General features: G+C 46.3%; 1 protein-coding gene across 5 annotated transcripts in view; it reads left to right on the top strand.

Annotated features, from left to right (window-relative positions):
- Positions 1 to 21,273, top strand: part of sez6b (seizure related 6 homolog b) — a 158,581-nt gene that overhangs the window by 6,304 nt on the left and 131,004 nt on the right. The window lies entirely within an intron of this gene.

The raw sequence follows: 21,273 nt of genomic DNA, 5'->3' as shown, positions 1-21,273 counted from the left end.
AAAAAAAAGAAAAAAAAGAAAGCAAAAACAGGGAAGGAGAGGACATCTCATTTAATTAAACGGCATGCTCTTGAGCTCTGATGATCATATAATTTCAGAGGATTGAGAAATGTTCAACACCTGTTTTTGGATAAGCGGTGATTAACCTATTCGAATGCTCTCTCTGCTGTCATCAAGGGCCATTCAGTGCATGTATACCCTCCTAATTGTTCTTTCCCAGAATTTCCTTTTAGCTTGCTCTATTGAAAATGAGTGTTATTGTATATGAGCCCCCCCCTCCCTTAACAATCTCTCTCACTCTTCTGAACCCCCCCCCCCCCCTCCACACACACACACACACACACACACACACACACACAAACACACACACACACACACACACACACACACCCATCTCAGGGTGTGAGATCTCAATAAAGCTCTTGATGCTTCCCGGGAGCTGAGGGGGTGGCGACGGGCTCTCGCTCTCGTTCGCCGTTCTCTTCTTTCTCTTTGCCACAAGCGCACCTGAATAGCGCCTGACATTTCAAACCGACAGTCTCGCGAAATGTTTATCCCAGTGGCTGTCAGCTCTGAATTGGATTCCAGAAGAAGACTGCTTTCTTACGATTCCTCCATCCCGTGCGTGTGTGTGTCTGTGTGTGTGTGTGTGTGCGTGCGTGCACATGTACAAATCTATTTATTTTATTTTCCGTCACTGCTTTCCATGTTTGTGTTACTCAGTAGTTTGCGCCTCACAGTAGACATCTGTGGCTCTCAATGGCACCTGTGAACGCTTTGCTTACATGCCTTGACGACTTCCCACGCAATTCAAGCTTCCTGACTGCTATTTGAAAGCTGGTTTTGTAATTCACTGAGCTGGTGAATCACAGCTAGAATCATGCACCCCCCTCCACACCCCCACACACACACACACCCGCCACTTCACTGTACCCCGCGGCCGATATCAAATGCCTTTCTCACAGCACCAACATTCAGCACCATGTGCTTCTGCCACCTCCTCCTCCTCTGCCCCCCTCTCCTGCCCTCGTCATGGCTAATCAGTGTTGCTCGTCTTCCTCTCCCTGTCTCCTGTCTCCTCCGCCTAAATGGCCGCAGCTGCTCTATTGCGCAGCAGAAAGCCTCTTGTCAGCGCTGACACACTCACAGTGGCTCAATGACATTACCGCCGTGCTGTTAACGCGTGCCTCATGACGCACCCAGTGCGCCTTTCACTGCTCTCTCTCTCTCTCTCTCTCTTTTCCTCTCTCCTCCTCTCTCTCTTCCTCTATCCAGGAGAGAGTGTGCGGAGGCAGCTGGGAGATATTCATTACCAATCAATGGCCAATCTCTCCGCACAGCCACCGCTCCTACTGAACCCCCATTATTCCATCAGCCATCTCTCTCTCTCTGTCTGCACGCCGAGAGTAGTTTTAATCCATACGGCTCATCAATCCCGCTGCCTGTTTGTGCCGTGCGGAAGGGTTATTCGCTGAGAGCGGGTCCTGAGATTGGGAACGCGGGGGCCTGTGGTCCCTTGGACCCCTTAGGAGTCTGGCAGGTTTGTTTGTGGATTGACTTCACTGCGGGTTCTTTGGCTTTCCTCTCTTCATCTCCTCCGCTCTCCTCCTCATCCACTGCGCTGATCGTATCAGTGGCCTGATATGATGCCTGTCCACACGGCGGTGGCAGATGAGTGAGAGAAAAAGAACATGCTGGCCAGGGCTGTGAAGAGAGTGTGTCTTTTTTTTCTTCCCTTTTCTGCAGACAGGACCTCTGAATGATGGGCCTTTGTCAGTCTTGTTTGGCTTCTACCCCTATATGTTTCCCATGGAGATGCCATCATCTTTGATAAAAATGTGGTCACCTTGGCAACACCATCGACCCTATCGCTCCTATCCGTAGCCTCTGGTTGAGCGTTAGCAAGGTCTTCGCTGAGGCTGCAGGGCCCTCAGCATCTGTCCGTATTGATCCCCACATCTAGAGGAAGAGCAAACGTTAGTGCACCAAATCATGCACCCCTCCCTCCCCCCGCACAACCCTGTGCCTCTCGTGGATTGGCTGTCCGGTTGGTGGGCGCCGCGGCTAATTGGCTTTGGCGTGTGTGTGTGCGCGGCGCGTGCAGAGTCGCGGGGGCTCTGGAGCGCTTCTCTCCGTCTCTCTGTCTCCCCCTCTCTCTCTCTCTCTCTCTCTCTCTGCCTCGTTTGGAGTGCCAGCTCTGATCTAGAAGGTACTTCATCTGGGGGCAGGGATGCACAGCGCCGACCCGGCCGTGGCAGACCAGGGAAGGCAGCAGGTAATCACAAGGCTAACACGCTCGGCGAGGGCTGTCAGCGCACACACTACGCGGCTACGCAGAATGCAGCCCCCCCACGTACAGTTGTTGCCTTTCGATTAGGGACGGGATGTTTTCGACACAGAGATCAAACTCATTTTAAGATGAGTGCCGACTAGTTCGAGGAGGGGGGATGATGATGCTTGAGAGATAGGAAGAGGGAGATAGTGTCTGTCAACCTGACTGGTAAAGGCAGATGTTTATGGGAGGATGTTGTCATCACATTGCTGGTGAATGGAAGAGGAGAGGCCTCCTTCCAGAGTGAGAGAACCCCTTTATATTCTCACTGGCCTACAGAAGCAGGCTGGCATGTGGAGGTTTTTATACATGCTTGAGTTGGTGGAGGACTTAAGCCCCAATCAATTACACATGATAGTATCAACACATTTGAATTTCTCCCGTATGAAATGGGGTTCACTATGGTGGCCCAGAGGGCCAAAGCACGACATTGCAGAGAACACAAAGATATTTCAGAAAACACAACCTTTTACAAAACACAACAGCATTTCGGAAAGCACAACATTTCACAAAACAGAACGACATTTCGGAAAACACAACAATTCACAAAACACAACATTTCACAAAACACAATGACATTTCACAAAACACAGCCACATTTCACAAAGATTACAGAAAAGGCGGGACAACACTTCTTGTTTGTGATTGGACAGAACCCAAGGCCCTGGCAACTGTTCAATGTCATTTCCTGTTTGTACTCTCAGTGTCCTTGCACGAAATCTAGACAGAGTTTGAAAGGATGGCTGAGGACATTGAAATCGTAAAAGAATAATTTATAACAGAGGGCATTCTTATGATTTAATTATCGATATACTTTCAACATCTTGGAAGAGACTGAAATTTCTTCCCACAATACATAATTTCTTCCGCAAAAGAGTTGTGCACAGACATGTAATCGTTTCCGTAATCTTTTTTAAATGTTGCTGTGTTTTGTGAAATGTTGTGTTTACTAAAATGTTGTGTTTTGTAAAATGTCATGTTTTCTGAAATGTCATTGTATTTTCACCCTAAGGGCCACTGTATTTCCCACCCATTTTCATTGACAACATTTCAGAACTTTTCCATGACCTTTCAAGGACCTTTCATAAACTTTCCATGACCTTTCTCAACCTACAAGTACACAAAATTGCATTGGGTCTACTTATTGAATAAAATTGAAACAACAACCTTTTCCATTCCTTTTCTAATGGACTAGTTGGGCGATGTCTATTGTGAATGTCTAAGTGGATGCTGTATCAAGCTGCAGAAATGCGCAGAACAAAACATTATCCATGGAAGAGTACAATAACATAATTCATTTCATTAGACTTATCGACGACAAAATAAAATGTCATGATTTTTCCAAACCTTTCAATGAATTACTGAATTTCATGACTTTTCCAGGCTTTTAAAATGTTTCCTTGATTTCCATGACCGGGGAACTCCGTGGGAAATGGCATTACTTTGTGTTAAATGGATTGTGCTGCCATGCTTAAGGCTTTCTCTCCCCCTCGCATTGTATGCCTTCTGATTGTTTGTTTTCCCTCTTCCCATCAACAGCAAGATGTGTTTACTTTCAGCCAAGAAAAATGAGGAAGAAATGCTTAGATGCATAAAAGCAGTTTCCATTTTTTTTAACCTATTATTGTGAATAAGAGAATGTAGTGCTACTTTTAAATTAGTGCATTTTCTGTGCCTGATGGGATTTCTTCACATTTAGCCATTTCACAGCGACGCTGAGAAATAAGTTCATCTAAATTCATGTGTTTTAGGGTATTTCACCCTGTGACAGAAGAACAAATAGGCAGAGATACATCTGCTGACAAGCCTAAAAAAGAGTGTGACAGAGGCATTCTCCTTATGCCATTGTCCTTTAGTAGATAGCAAGACAGGTTCCCCAATCACAGATGAAATCACTATTACGTCCTCCTTACAAGAGATAACACTCAGATTAGTTGTGTGTCTGTGGAAAATGTCTCTTGGAAATGTCGAATATGAGATAGGGCTTGCCATTTGTCTTCTGTTGAACAGGCATTGACGGCAGTTGAGGGGGGGGGGGGTGTTGAAAAGGACAGAGAGAGAGAGAGAGAGAGAGAAAGAGAGACTGTACAGTACCTGCATGGTACAATATCACATCACACTTGGCATTTACCATAAAGTCACTTGTTTGCTATAAAGTGATGATTGATGGGGTAGCAGAGATTGTGCATAGCATGCGGTTTGTGTGCTTAAAGATATTTAAATCCTGCTGTGCCTTCAGTCTCAAGGGACCTCAGCGGTTATGATATTATTTAAAGGGGGTAACTGGATGTGCTCCAGGGCTCCAAATATTGAACATCGCTATGACCGGGGAGGATAAAGGTGGCTAACAGAAGGCTTGTCAGGTAAAGCCTGGTATTAGAGGAGCCTAGTACACACACAGACACAAACAAACACACAAACATACACACACCCACACATACACTCATGTCTAGATCGAAGATCCTGCAAGCAATTGCACATACACACCCACACACACACACCCACACACACATAATAATCCCGTTTCATTGCTAAGAGTTATCAGAGTATTTCTTTGTGCCCCCCTCTGAACTGATGGAAGGTATTATTTTTACCTCCTTGGGAGTTCTCGTTTTTTTTCTTTTTGCTACATACGTGATTATTTTTTGCCTCTAGTGTTTTAGATTTCACAAAAACAATACTAATGGCTTCGATCCATTGGGCTCCCGTACTGCCTTGATTTTAACGGCTTAACATGGCCTCAATCACCTCAGAGCTTTGGGCCTCTTTTTTCTCTCTTTCATCTCCTGAGAGGTGGCACAGTTACAGAGTGGCGTACGCTGGGGTGGCACAAGAGAGGGTATATGAAGCCTTACTTACTGGGTTTATCAGGGTGTGAGGAGTTTCTCTCAGGTGTGTATGGTCATGTGTGTGTATGTATGTTTGCATGTGTGTATTTGTTTCGCGGGGATGTTTCCTAGGCTGCGTATGTGTGTGTGGTGTATGGTGGGGAGGGAGATGAGTTCGGAAGGGGCTGTAAAGCCACTGCTCCCTTGCTGTAATGGGACTTCGCTGTGATTCGCCGGTGGCAGCAGCCTCCTAAGAGGCCCGGACAGCGCGGTAATAAAGATGAATAATGCAAATCCAGGCGAGCCGGCCCCGCACCCTTCGCCACCCATCAACCAGTTTGGTATTTACCTTTACACGGTTGCCAGAGGACTTGATGGGTGCATGTGAGGGTGTGTGGGAGAGTGTGTGTGTGTGTGTGTGTGTGTGTGTGTGTGTGGTGTGTGTGTGTGTGTGTGTGTGTGTGTGTGTGTGTGTGTGTGTGTGTGTGTGCATGAGTTTGTGTGTATATGTGCATGAGTTTGTGTGCTGGGGGAGGGTGCCGCTAAAGAGCTGTGGAAGGCACATGAATGGAGGTCTTCACAGCTCTGAAACACAGATGAGGGCGTATGGCAGCGGTGGCGGAAGTCCTTCTCTACTTTCTTTGGCATGTAGTTGCTGAACTGCACTGGCATGAGTGGTCTCATGTCTCATGTAGTATTTCTTCACAACATAAAGTCCACAAGTGAGAAGAAGCAGAACATTTCACTTCCTGTTATTTATTTTTGATGAAAAAGAAATGATTGCAGGGTGTTACAAGAAAGGCAAATGGCTTTCATATAGAATAGGGTCCACAAAACTTATAAAAGGCTGAATTCCTGATCTTTTTTTCACTGTGTGAGTTTTTCTGCGATTGGAAGTCAATGAATGGGGTTATTTGCCCCATACTGTGGGCCCATTAACGCAGCAGGAGGACTTGCTCTGTGTGTGCAGGTGGAGAGTAGAGAGAGAGGAGGCAGCAGCCCTCTGTTCACGCAGCCTTCTGCAGCCAGGAAGGAGCTAGAGCTCTGCCTCTCCGCACCGGATGCCAACGATCTCACAGTGGAGGAAAGGATGAAAACAGAATGTAGTTGAGTAGTGTATAACATAGAATAGGATAGAACATGATACAGTATGATTGGACATGACCATAGAATAGGATGGCATGGAATAGAGTAAAGTAAAGGACGGACAGACAGACAGAATAGAATAGAATAGAATAGAATAGAACAGAACAGAATAGAACCGAACAGAACAGAACAGAACAGAACAGAACAGAACAGAACAGAACAGAACAGAACAGAATAGAATTGTAAGGAATACAGTAGGATAGAATGGAGAGAAGAGTGTCCTCTGTGAATTCAGCTAATGCACAGAGTGTAGACAGCAACATTTTCAAGAAGCCAAAGCTTTGAGGAGCCAAACTACGACTGCCATCTTTCTCCTGCTCAGCCATTTCTGCCTGAGAGAGATGTATGGAGGAGAGTGAGAGCCAATGGAGAACACACTCGCACTGATGCAAGTCAGAGTTACAGAGGCATCCAGTGGAGAGGGAGAATTAATACCTTTAATAACATGGCCCATTATCGCCATGCTAATTTGCTTAGTAAGAAATGGGCTTTAATTAGATTATCAATGATTGGGCGCCTCGCTCTTCTGTGACGGATCAATGTGGAAGTTGAGTCTTATTTTGATTAATGAGTTTACTGCAGAAAGGAAATAGCATGACAGTTTACCGATTAGCATCTCTCTTTGAATGGTGCATAATCTTCCCTTAGAACATCAAACCCACTCCCTGACCTTTTTTGAAAAAACGACTCCCATCCAATGCCATGAATATTTCAGTTGTTTATCGAATGCAAATTCTCACGCCTTTTCCGAATGAAAGTGAACTATTGGTCTTAAAATAATTTGCGTGCACATTTCCCTCTTCAAATCTCAGCTCTTTAACTATTCACACTTGTATAATAAAACTGTATATAATTATTTTTTTGAAGATGCCCATGAATCAATCAATCATTCCCATTCGCAAGCACACTCTAAACACACTGGAGAGATCACTCATGTGCTCATAGGTACAGGTCATAGATGCTGCATCAATCATGGCCTGCTGTTGCTGCTGAAAGATGAATGATATGGTCCCACTGCGAAAGGCTTGCTCTCGAGTGGACTTAACACAGGCTTTAAATATATAATGAAGCCTACAACATACTGCTGTTTGAGAGCCCACAGGGAAGCCTGGGATGCTGCATGCTGTGTTGACAGTGCCTTAGTTCACACCTGCCTTATATTCTCCGTCCTCCGAGGAGTGCGAATGGCTAGTTGACCTGATTTACTGAGTGTGGTTTGTCCACCATTCATCCACCCTGATTTCAGTGGCAGGTGGTGCTGTATTTGGTGTCTTGGAAACATTATTAGTATTTCCGCACGTGGCCCAGGGGGACTGTTGCTCTTCTCCGCATTCTGGCCAGCACATGTCCACCACAGTCATAACACTCTCCACCCCAGGGAGCCCTCACAGCCTGCATGTGCTGCATGTATTCATCAGGTATTGATTACAACTGTGAGCAGGGAGCCCCCCCTCTGCCCTCGGAACGGCTGAGTAGCGGGGCTGGGGTAGGGAGGGTGGCGGTGGAGAGGTGGTGGAGTGGGGGGGGGGGGGGGGTGGTGAGTCTCAAGGGGGCTCTATTCCTGCAGCTTCTTCTGATTTCCCTCAGGCTTTCTAAACGGAGAACCTCCCGTGGCAGATTATGAACCAGAGTTATTAATGAGACACGTGAGGGATTTAGATGGAACATCTAAAGCACTTTGGTACAACTCCTGTGGTTCTTTAAAATGTGCTATACAAATAGATGTGACTTGGCTTGACTTCACATAAACTACTGAGAAGTAGATCACTGATATGAATGGTGCTGCTGATAGGGCTCCATCCTGGCACAGGGCAAACTGCTCATCAGACACGGTCACTGAACAGCTCAGGCCCCGCACACAGTCACAGGATGACCTGAGCCAAAGTCCTGTGACGACCAGTCCGCCCCTCCAGTCAGTCTTCTTATGGGTGTCCAGAAGGGGATGTGGCTTGGATATCTGGCCTCTCTTTAGTAGCTACAGCTGGGGCTCTTGACTGGAGCATGGCACCTTCACTCCTGATGGAGGGCAGAGTGGGGGGATTTCTCCCATATATCCCCTTCAGTACATGCTTCTCCCTGGTCTCCTTCTGCTGGAGATGTTTTGCTGTAAGAGATTTTAGATATACTCTGATTCAAGGCTGAAACTGTTAACATTCAATGCTTGCGCTCTAATTATAGCAGCAGTCTTGTTTATTGGCAAAAATTCACAGTAACAGTAGAAGAGACGAAGAGAAGAGATGAGGTGATAATTATAGTCATGGATGGAAATGTTTGCACTGATGATTTTTCCACTATATTAGTGGGATGCAAACATCTAGTGATTTTCTTCTGTACTATCCTGAAAGCTCCACTAACCTAGAAAAGACATCTGCCAGGTGACCTTTACCCTCGCTCCCAGTGATTTCTGCAAATTTGGAGGGGGTCATTCACGGGTCATCCGCATGAGTTCTGCACTGGTCAATATCTTCCTATCGACTGCTCTGCTCTCTGCAATAGATCACCGTGACAGCCATTTACAGATGTGAGTGACTAAGCCTTGTTCTGGCGACACGGTCACTCGATACTGGCTGAAGGGGTGACGCTTCTCCTCATATAGAGCTTGTATTTTTCATCTCACTGGTGAAGAAAAAGTGCGCGTCCAGTGGCCAGGGGTAAAGTGTGTTTTTTTTGTTGTTTTTGAATCGTCCTTGAGCCCTGGTGTTTAGGGACTGCGCTCAGCATTGGAGCCCTTTATAATTAGTCTCTGTTGTGCCAGCGAGAAAAATGGCTGTATTCAAATTTCATAGCTGAAGATTTCTTTGTGATGTTAATGTGCCCGGCGCAGTGGGAAGTCAATTAACCCCTTCCTTGTCCGCCCACCGCTTTTCTTTCAACCCACACACGTACCCACACACATACACACACATGTGCGTACACACATGATTACTCTTCACACATGCTGTAATTTGCAGGGTGCAATGACTGTTATTACAGGAAGATTTGATGCAAATCAAAAGGAACAACTATTACTACCACCACCGCCGTGATGGCACCTCTACACACCCCTCTCTTTTGAGCAAAAACAGAGAAAGATCTGTCTCCAAGCACACAGACATGTTGCATTCCAGTCACCGTAACAATGGGAGATTTTAGGTTAATGTGCCTGTGTGACATTTAAAAAAAAAAGATGGATGGCGCCTCGTGACGGAGCACAATGAGTCTCTCTGCAGCGGTTCCTCAGCAGCAGATCCTCAACGGCGGTTCCTTAGCGGCGGTTCCTCAGCGGCAGATCCTCAGCGGCTCTTTATATGGTTCCGCATGGAGGCTCCTACGGACCGGCACTCAGTCCCACTGTGCTTTGCCACTTCGCCCACCACGTCAAGATCAGCCCAGCATGGTAGCGGCTGAGGACACGCGTTTGTGGGTGTGCCGCATTGCTTGTCTCCACAGAAACGTTAGAGTAGTGCGATTACTTAACGTGTCAGCATTTCCACAGGGTAGGAGGTGGTTTACAGAAATAAAGACGGTAATTTAAGTGCATTTTCCTGGCATGCTTTTGTAAAAATGACCTATATAAAATGTGATTTATGCTTTTTTGTCTTTTTTTTTTATTTTTTTATCCGAGGCATAGAACACAGGGATGTTAATGGATTCTCTCTAACAGACCTGTTTTTGCTGTGCGGCATTATCAGATAAATAGCTTTGCTAAAGCAAAAAAAAATGTCAGTGGTTTGCGGCACAGCCAACCCCCAACCCCCCTCTCCTAGCAAGTGGATTCTCTCAGGGCTATCAGTACTGGTGGCAGAAAGCAGTCCGGCGGCTGAGCTCAATCCAGGCTGGCGCGTGACCCGGGGCGCCCTCCGGAAAATTCTGGGTCTGAACAGTTCAGCTCACAGGGAAATTGCCCAGTTGCTGACTGGCCCCTCCAGCCTGGCCCCAGTAGAACCTCCATTAAACAATGTGTCCGTTTTGTCAACCGCCAGCCATCTCCACACAGTGACCCTGGCCAGTGTAATCTAGTTCTGCACCGGCAGGCTCACACCACCTCCCAACACCACCCCCCCCTCTCCCCACCACCACCTCCACCACACACACACACACACACACACACACACACACACACACACACACACACACACACTCCTATTCCACAGCAACTTTGAGGCCTTTTGTCACTGATTGGAGTGTGAGATGTGTTGATATTCTGCCTGGGAAGCCATCTGAAGTGGAACATATTGAGTGCGACCCTTCTTTTGACAGTGTGGTCATCGTCTAAGAGGGTATTGTGTGAACCGGTGGCTCCCTGTCACGCCTTTCATTTGGTACTGTCACTGGCGTGGTGTAGAAGACAGTGCTTGAGGATATCTCTTTGCCATCCCTTGGAGGCTGGGTTGTCGTCAACGGTTGGGTGGTGTTCTTCTTGCTGACTCAGGATCAGTGGTGTGTGTGTGTGTGTGTGTGTGTGTGTGTGTGTGTGTGTGTGTGTGTGTGTGTGTGTGTGTGTGTGTGTGTGTGTGTAATGAGGTCACAGGTTCAAGCCTGTGAAGTGTGTGTTAGAAGCTGCTTGAAGTTGCTTACCATAGCCCCTTGAAAACACAAAATGATTGTGATGAATGATTGATAACACTACAGGACCAATATACAAAGATTACAGATTCATAGATACATGTTAGGTACATTTTAGGTTAATGTTAGATTAATGTTAGAAAAATGTTGTATTTGGTGTCTCATGAACAATTGTTAGAGGTCTTGCTCATGTTATTCAAACTATGACTTACATGACAAGCTGCAGATATTCAGGTTGTGGTAAACCCCAAGGTCCTAAGTATTACAATCCCAGAGCAAACAAACAAACAAGAAGAAAAACACGGAATGAGTCCTCTTACCTGCACTCATCATCCCAGTCCTGCTGGACTGACTCAAAGGGGAGAAGTAGAACCACTGGCAGTCATTTAATATTTCATATTTCATATTTTCATACCTTTACCTCTCTCTGAAGCCCCCCCCCCCCCACACACACACACAGTTGTACCTGCTGTGCTGTATCTGTGTGCAGTCAAAGCACCTGACACAGTGCTAAAAGCCCTCTGGAGCTGCTTGTAAGTGCTTCTGCTGCTATAGTCACCTCCAGAAAGCCTGTCGAAGCGGCCATGTTGTGGTCACATCTCGGCTGGAACAAAGCGAGTCCTTTCAGAGGTAGAAAGTGTCTGGTGAGAACCTGCAAAATGTGCACTAGAAAATGTGCTATTATGTACAGACGGCTTTTATAATAGCGAAGGTGAACTTTTTAAAAGTGTGATTGCTGGCATGTCCAGTTTTATGTTGATACTATGTAAGGCATCCTGCATTGCGGAGAATAAACATGCTGCTTATGAGAGGTTATTTTGTGCAGGAATGATGTGGTAAACGTTACAGAAGACAAGAAGTAAAATAATTCAAAACGTTTCATGAGGTCATGGATTTTCTACCACTGCTGTGGGAATGAATATAATGGAGCATTAACTAGCTCTAGAGACAATTCTCATGTTAGTGAAGACTTTTTGTGCCAGTCTTGTTTTCAATTGGTGGGTTTTAATCAAATTGAGAAAGGTCAAAAGCAATCTCACTGCAAAGAATGTGGCTGGCTCTTTCACAATGAAGGACATCATTTGAAAAAAAAAAAGACAAAAAAAAAACAAGACCAAGAAAATGAATGTGTTTCTTCAAATGGCCTCCCCTGTCTTTCTCCACAAGAATTGCTTTATTTCAACCATCAAATTGTCCTTGGTCTATTGTTTGCTGTCTAGATTGAAGATTCTGCCAATCATTCTCGTAACTGTACACACACACACACACACACACACACACACACACACACACACACACACACACACACACACGCAGACACACACACACACACACACACACACACACACACACACACACACACACACACACACAGAAGGGTGGCTTAAACATATATATTTTTTTATTTTGACCTTCAAGAACTCCCCAGTATATCCTGTGAGGTGTGTGTTGCATTGGGAGAGGTTTCTAGTTTTCATTGATTTTGTGCATCATACAGTGTAAGGCAGGAGGGTGTTTTAGCAAGCACGCCTATTGATTTCAGAGGTGTGTAATGACAGTGGCCTCAGGGACTCTGGGTGTTAGGCTTTGCTGTAATACATCTCATATAAATGGCTTCCCACTCTTGTCATTATAGGACCCTTAGTATGTAGGTGTAAATGCATAGGGGGGTGGAAATGGCTAAGTGATGGACTCTATCAACATTTCAATTTAATATACTATATATATACAGAATATATTCTTAATGTAACGCGGCTCTGTGTGGCATCAATATGATTGGATTAAATTAATCCAAAACTGATACAAAACCTGGACACCATGGGGGGCACTGTGGCGCGAACCAATAAGCCCCCCATTTACGGGCTACAATGGACACAGGTTCGATTCCGGCCTGCTGTCGTTTCCCGATCCTCACACCTCATCACTTCCTGTCCAAAATACTTCACTGTCCTATCCAAATAAAGGCTAAAAAGCCCATAAATAAATCTTAAAAAAAAAACCTGGACACCATATCATTCCAAGTTGTCCAATAAATCATTTTTTATTTCACATTTTATCTTGGCGAGACCTTCAAAAAAATTTGGAATTAAGAAAAAAAAAAAAAAAAAGACCTTTACTGAAGCCCAGGGATAGATGGGATCCTTACCATTAATGCATCACAGACCCCATAGTGTCCTCCAGCCCTGTAGTCATGATAGTCCTCAATGAGCTAGAGCCTCCGCCATGAGAAGAGAAGAGAAGAGAAGAGAAGAGAGCGGTGGGTTTGATGAAGTGAGTCTGCAGCTGGGGGCCCTTAACCTGCATATTTGTATGTCTCTCCCCAGGCTGAGAGGCAGAGGGGGGGAGTGTGTGAGCACCGGAACAATCTTTCTCCACATGCCCTCCCCCAGCCGGGAGACAAATCTCCTTATCAGCTGGAGTTTGCACAGCAGGCCTGTAAATCATCTAGATGGGTCAGAGAGGCATATTTCTCAATGTTGTCAAATTTCCTGTCAGCACCTGCCATGGTCATATTTAGTTATTTACACATGTACATTCTTTTTTGAAATACAAAAAAAATTATATTATATATAAAATGAATTCTTTTCAAGTGTCCGTTTGAACTCTCTCTCTCTCTTTTGTCATCCTCTCTTCTTCTTTTTAATTCTTTTCAAGTGTCCTTATACTCTATCTCTCTCTTCTTATACCTCAGTCTTTCTCTTCATCCTCTTCTATTTCCCCCTTCTCTCTTCTACCCCACCCTCTCCTCTCTGCTCCTCCCATTCTACTCTCCCACCTAAGCTCCCCATAACACCATTCCTTGACCCCCAGTCACCTCCCCCTCCAGCTTTGATGGGTAAGGATGTGGAACAGAAGGCAATTTGCGGCGGCATTAGCCCCCTGCCCCAGCACCGTGGCTCTCAGAGCTCTGACAGGCACGACCGCGGCCGGTTTCACCGCCACCGCGCCACTGCGCCACCACTCTCCCCTGCCACACCGTCACCTGCTGACCTCGTGCAGGGAAGGAGGAGGAGGGATTACCGCCGCCGAGTGCTGGGGCTGAGTTCCAGAGTTGCCCAACTGACCCTTCCCCTCCAAACTTTTGTTGCTTGACAGTGTTAAGGCTTTCACTTTGACACTACTTTCTCTCTCTCTCTCTCTCTCTCTCTCGCTCTCTCGCTCTCTCACTCTTGTCCATGTCACCAGTGCTTGTGTGTGAGGCGACTAGCTAACTGCTAACGCTCGCTCGGGGCTCAGGGCCCGGGTGTCGCTTAATAACTTCCTGGCTGACAACTGCCAAAAAGGTGGATTAGTCCTCCCTCGCTGTTTGGCCCAATTTGTCCCGTTTTGAAAGCGGTCCAGTTTCGCGTGGCCCTGCCGCTCTGAGCGTGGTGTATTCTTTGTGTGCCTACAATGTACAAATGCACTTCTCCATTTGCTGTTGGAGGCACCTTGGCTGAGGTGTTGTCAGGAAATGCACTACAATACAATACACACTTAAAAGCCTCCTCCGGACCATGTTGGTGGTACACTTAGTTCTGGTCTGTACCTTACATTTGAGGTACTATTTTAGCCTGGGATTTCAATGCATTCGACATTCATTAGGAAAGAAATATGGGTTGAAAACAGAGTGCTCATATATAGTTAAAGTCAGCAGTCAGCATTACCGATAATAATGAAAGCAGCACAGACTGCAGAGATCAGGATGTGATGGAGTAGAGCAGCCAGCCAGGGCCAGAGGATTGAGATTCACACACACACACACACACACACACACACACACACACACACACACACGCACCCCCCCCCCCCCCCCCACACACACACACACACACACAAACACGCACACACAGTGCAGTGTGGGGTCAGAGGGACGGGGTCCTGTAAGAGCACATCAGGACGGCTAAAAATACTATCATCATGGCATAGCATGTTGAGGTGGACTGTTTTCATTGATTTGTTTCTAAAAGCACACATGCACACACACATTGTAAATAACCCCCAGTTATGTCACCTCAGCGCAATCCTCTCCTCCAGTATTTATTGACACTGCTGTGTGTGCGCCGATACTCCCATGAACATGGGTGTGGGCCGCAGGGAACGGCGTCGGCGTATTCGTTTGATGTGTGGAGATGTGCTCAGATATTCTCTGTGCTCTCCCACTGCTGCGGCTCTGTCTCGTTTGCCGAGCGCCGTTGAGAAATATTCCCTCATATCAGCGCTGATGGGAGGAGACACAGCAGGGTAAACACACGCTGGAGTGAAGTTGGAGAGCTACACTTTTCTCTTTCTCTTTTTCTGTCTCGCTCTTCCTCTCTTCCCCCCTCTTTCTTTCTTCTTCTTCTTCTCATGTGAGAGCTCTTGTTAATGCAGAGGGAAATGCGGGGGGGGGGAGCTTACTCTGCTTATTTAGCTTGCCAGCCCTGTCCTCATAATGTCTAGAATATTAATGGCTTACGGCTGGATTAAAGTAAAGGTGCCAAGAGGAACCTCCCACTTCAGGTTATTTAGCATACAGGTTACGTGTGCAGTTTCCTGGGTATTCTTCAGCCCGTGCGTAATCAGAAGCAGTGTAAACTGGCTCGCGGCTACAGCTGCAGCTGTAAGTACAGGGAGGGGGGCACATGGGGCCACACGTCTGGCTGTGGGTGGGGCCCAGGTCTGTGTGTTTTCCAACATCCGAACACTTCGTCTTGTTAAATAATTGATGAGGATGTCCTGCCTGCGTCAATCATTAGCGAGCGGGAGCGCTTAGAGAAGAACAAACAGCAGCACAGAGACACTGCGACTCGGCGTTAGTAGTGGAGGCAACAGTTTGTTTCTACATTAAACTGAACAGCCCCCCCCCCCCCCCCCCCGAGAATTTGTCCACACCTGACCTTTGGGTTAGAGGAGACTTGTGTGGAATTTCCAGCACTTAATGAAAACGCAGCGGCTGCACACACCCGAGGCTGAGGAAGCCCCCGACTCCATTATTTTATCAATTACCATGGACTGTTAATTTAAATGGTGTTGGGATCCCAGCTCGGTGTAATTAAATTTGGTCTGCTCCCTCTTGGTGGACGGAGGGTGTTATTGGCAGGGTGGGGTGTAAGGGGCGGGGGGTCTGCAGCGGGTAGAGGGGAATACATTTACACATTGGACACACCAGGATATGAAGTTGCACTGGCTTTAATGAAGCCATTGTGCATCGCACTGGATGTGGCTATGGAGTAGAGTCTGAAAAAATTACTTGGAGGAAATGTATTGGATTGAAGTGAGAAATTTCATCCATAATTAATGACTTGTGTGAGTGTGTGTGGGTGTGTGTGGGTGTGTGTGTGTGTGTGTGTCAGACCGAGAGGTGGAGAGGGGTTTACAGAAGGAAGTGTTTATGTGGATATTTTGAGTAAATGCTGGAGGCAAAGGCAGTAGTCGACTGTGGCATTAAAACAATACTATAGGAGTCCTCTCCTTACTGCTGGAAAATGCTGAGGCGTTTTTTCTCCCCCTCTCTGAAACAACTGTGAGTAAGTGAGCTTCCATCCACCTATAAATATACATCCCAAGAGCTCTCCACAGAGAGAGAATATGCAAAGCAGGAGGCAGGTGTTTTGTCACCGAAAGCCAGAAATATCTACAAATTGGAAATATAAGGAGAATGAAAATATGCTTCTGGGTCCATAATGCTGTTTGCTTGCAGTATAGAATGCATCACTGTCTCGCAAAAGCAATGTGGCCGCACTGGGCTTTCAGGATATATATATATATATATATGTATATGGATCTTTAATGGGCAGACTCTTCCGCTCAGTAATGTAGATTCACTTTGTTGTCACAGTGAAAGTCATTAGAGGTCACCTGGATAGAGATGCTTTTTGTACTGTCTTTTTCCCCCTTTGTTTTCTCGGCACTACCTGAGAGGAATGAGGCAGTGTAATTACTGCTTCTTCCTGCTGGCGTCTGGTCCGTTAGTGTAGTTCCACGGAGGCTGGTCGCCTGAGACTCACCCCACTGGGTCTGGTAGTCCTTGGTTGGGTATGATGATGTGGGAGTATCGCCACTCCTGCCCTCCTCTGACACAGCCTAAACGCTTGTGCCAGTGCAAATAAACATCCACTATGTGTGGCAGTCTTTTCCAGATTTCTCTATGTGAGGTTAATCACAAATAAGTGCGATTATTTATCATGCGATTGTACTGGGTCATTTCTGTGATCCACTGGTTTTGTCTGGGTAAGATGGCAGTGGCATTAGATTCATTACGTGCCATTACAACTGGGACTGGAGAGAAGCTAGGTCTTTGTGAAGACCTCTCTCTCAAAAAGTGCTGCATAACATTTACCCGCATTTCCGCGAACCACAGGGGGCTTGTCGCTCTCTCTCTTTCTCTGTCTCTCTTTTTCTGTCTCTCTTTCTCCGTCTCTCCATCCTTCTGAGGAGACTGTGTTCCTGGGGAGGCTGCGAAGGGCAGGCTGAAGGCCAAGTTATCTTTGCATTTCATGCTACATTTCTTGTCATCTGGCAGACAGCACATTTAACCCTCAGCTCAGTGCTGAGGAGACGCCCGAGCGGAATAATGGCTGTTTTTACACACAACCCTACATACAGCAATTAGCCTCCATTTCACGGCACATTGGTCATGTGTGTGTGTACGTGTGTGGGTTGTCGGAGGTGGGTTGTGGGAACGCTCATTCTGGAGAGAATCTTCGACATACAGGTTCAGTTCATTCCATTCATGTGGCTTATGGATCCAAAGGACAGCCGGTGTCTCCCCCAACCCCTGTTGGTTCATACTCTGTGCTATGCCTGATGAGGACACGGAGGAGATTCTCTCTGTCTGCTGCCAGCACTTCCATCATGTGATCAAATGATGTGCTGTTTATATGTCACGTTATGTGTTATTAGGTGTTCCCTCTCCCTTTAGATTCAGTTCGTCTCTATATTGCATGAGACCCACGAGAATTTATTCCCATGTATGGCTCATCCTTTAGAACAAATGACTTTAAATTGCTCCATTTTAGAGGGAGTTGAGAGGGAGGGGTGTTAGAGCACTGGGGACTTGTTCATAGCCTGCAGAATCTATTTGAGAAGAGCTGTGGCTCCTAGGCACCCCCACCCCCACCCCCACCCCCTTTAGTGACTAATAAACCTGATCCTTGATCTGAGTTTACAGAGAGGAGTCGGCCTTTAACCGCTGGCACGGAGATCAAAGCCCCCCCGGCTCTATCTTTCCTTTCCTCCTCGCCCTACTCCTCCTCCTTCTCCTCCTCCTCTCTGGGCAGCCGCGGTCAGCTGGGCAGCTCCAACGCTTGGGGGGAGGTGGGGGCACATTTAGGGGGGACAGGTGCACTCGAAAAAAAAAAAAAAAACAGAATGAGGAGCAAATTTTTCACTTCCCTTTAGCACACAGCTGGTTCCTCTTACCTTACGGGTCGGCGTGCATAGAGTATTTATCTAAGCTAGAGCAGCAACTCCCATGTGGGGTGGCGTGATGTTCCTCTCCAAGGTCTCGTTGGGGAAAAATGAACCCCCCCCCCCCATGTAGGACAGCAAGCGCGTTTTCGCCTTCTCTTCTTTGTCTCTTTCTGGTGCTGCGTGAACAGCCTGCCTGGGTTTCAGTCTCCCCCCCACATATGGTTCCTGGGCTCTGAAATACAACCCCCGACCTGGTCGTGGTATGGTTAGCATGGCAAGTCCTGCGCCTCAAGTCAGAGTAATTTACACCTCGCTGAATGGAATTGATTTGGCTTTGATTGATAGAGCCACTGGCTGATCCAGAGCTGCTGAAATGTGGGATAAAATTGTCGCCACAGCAATCAGCAAGTGCTGAGCATGAGTATCCGTAGGGGTGCTGCGATCTTAACGCTCCGAAGGAGCACCTGCTTGAAAGCGGCACTCATGACCTTTGCTCCTTTCCATATAAGCATGATGTGGCTGCGTGCAACTACGGCGACTGGAAACATATGCATCTTTTCTGGAGTCTAAATGAATGTGCCCAAATGAGTCCAAAAGAGGACAGGAATGGGGTCTCGATAAGCACGATGAAAAAAAATTATGTGGGACGTGAAGAAATAATTTATGCAAAGCGATGATTACGTTTATGAATAAGTAAACATTTACTGGCGTTAATAATTCATGGCAACATGGGGGTACTGTTCACCATCCATGTCAATGCAAGACAGCTTTAAAACAGATACCCTTTCTGTAGAGAGTGACACGCTGGAGCATTTGCGCTGTACACCCGCGTGAACCGTGTCAGGGACACAGTTTGCAGTGTCGGCTCCGATATTTAACATTCAGAGCTGGCATTTTGGAGACTGTATTGACGGTGGATGTTATTAATTAATGCTAAGGCTACTAGTCAAGGGATATGTACTCAGAGATGTCTGTTGGCCTTTTCTCATCCAGTTTTAATATGTGGATACGGTGATAATCTGCAGGACGTTATCAATAATGCATTATACTTCCTTCCTGTTCAAATGGACCCGTAAATTAATTAGCAAGTTTTGAGTTCATGAATAATTTAGCCGTGGCGGAGATTAAAATATCGGTTCTGTTTTGAACCATAGCCGATCTGCAGTTTTAAAGTACAGACTCGGGTTTTGATTAGTTGCCCATTGGGGGGTTAAGTGCACTTCACAAATTGCTGTCCTACTGTGGTCATTACAATACTATTAGTCTGACAGAGACAAGATAATGGCAAGCGAAAGGGGGGGGGTTTGAAGAACTTTTCCCTTTTTTTTGACACGACACAAGCAGACAGTTCAGTACCTTCATCTGTTCATCTTGTTCACTTTCAAAGATCCTTGATCCCTTCATCTAAGGCAAATCTGTCGTGTTTTTGCGATGAAACATGATTTGTTTTGGCAGTGTGCATTTTGTATTCACATCATCTATTAAAAATGTATCTTTTTTTTCTCTTCCCCCCCTCTCTGTCCTGACAGTACTTTTGAACTCAGGCACCAAGCTGTGAGACAATGCTTTTCTCTTGCAGCTAATTCAATCTGCTCCAGTCGACTGGCCTGTGTTGACTGCACTCTCAGGGGTAATGGCATTTGGAGGAGGGGAAAATCCTCACACTTGATCACAGGGAAAAAATAGGAAATGCAATCATGTTTTGGCAGAGGCACAACCCTATGATCACACGGCATTGCAGAGGAGGAAGAGTTTCCCTCGTGAAGGTTAATGAACCATTACCTTGTGGCATAATTCTTTTTGCATTTACCCTATGCATGTCTGTACAGTTGCGTTCGTAGCTTTCTTTCTTTTCGGTTATGGGTTCTGGTCAAAGCTGTGTACTATAGTCGAGTCAATGCGCAGCCTGTCTGCAATCAGCAAGCATGTGGTCGGCGTGAGTCAAGGTGCCCGCCGGTGCAAACAGGCGAGCGAGGTGCTCTGCACAAGCCGGTCCCTGCCTCTTTATCTGTAATGGAAAAGACACAGAGGAAATGAAAGATTGAGATAAAGAACACTTGATGATTCAATTAACCAAAACCTCACCCCCAATCTGTCTCTCTCTCTCTCTCCCTCTCTCTCTCTCTCTCTCTCTCTCTCGGAGCGGGTCTAGACAAAACCATCCTCATTTTCACCATCAGCATTCAAACTGCATTTTTTTCCCGCCTTATTTCTAAACAGTTTGGCCATCACGCAGGAGTATAATGTTATAAAATAAATATACTTATTAAATAAAACATATCACTATTTCAGTCTGAAGCTTCGTCTGAAGCTCGTTCGGGTGATTATTCAAGGGTTCGAAACATATCCAGGAAAATATAATGGCCGAATACCAGAGGAGAATTACTGTAGATCCCTCTTTGTTGTGTAAGATAACAGTCGTCCTCTGAATGCAGATGGCTGACAGTGTTTTTGCCCTCAGAAGCAAATATAGAGTGTTTGTCTGCGCTTGCTGCTTAATATAGTCCTGAGAATGATGATTATGGGGGAGGAGAGATGTGGGCAATGACAGCCCTGGAGCATATTGTTCAGTGATGAGCAGTGGAGAAAGTGGTGTGTGGATGCTCAAATACACACACATACACACACACACACACACACACACACACACACACACACACAGAGAAGCATGCACGCACGCACGCACGTGCACACACACACACACACACACACACACACACACAAGCAGATACACACAGTCTCCACACACACACACACACACACAGAGGCACATAAACACACAGTAGCACATTTAATGCATGCAAGATGCTCATTTTTTCCCCCGACACCTTACATTTTCCTTAACATATGCTGTCAGTGACTGCACAGCTCCTACAGTCACTGAGGGAGGCGTGAGATCTGTTAATTAAAATCACCAAGTGGCAACACGCAGGTTATAAACAGACGGGAGAAATGGGAGAAATGATTCTGCCCCCCGCCTCCCCGGGTCCTTGTTCATGCCTGTCAGGCACACAAGGCCACAGCTGTCTGCTCGATTAATATGTCAAC

Source organism: Clupea harengus, chromosome 9 (genome assembly GCF_900700415.2).
Source record: "Clupea harengus chromosome 9, Ch_v2.0.2, whole genome shotgun sequence".
Lineage (NCBI taxonomy): Eukaryota > Metazoa > Chordata > Actinopteri > Clupeiformes > Clupeidae > Clupea > Clupea harengus.
Note: the sequence above shows the minus strand (reverse complement) of the source record. Positions and strands in the feature narration are given on the sequence as shown.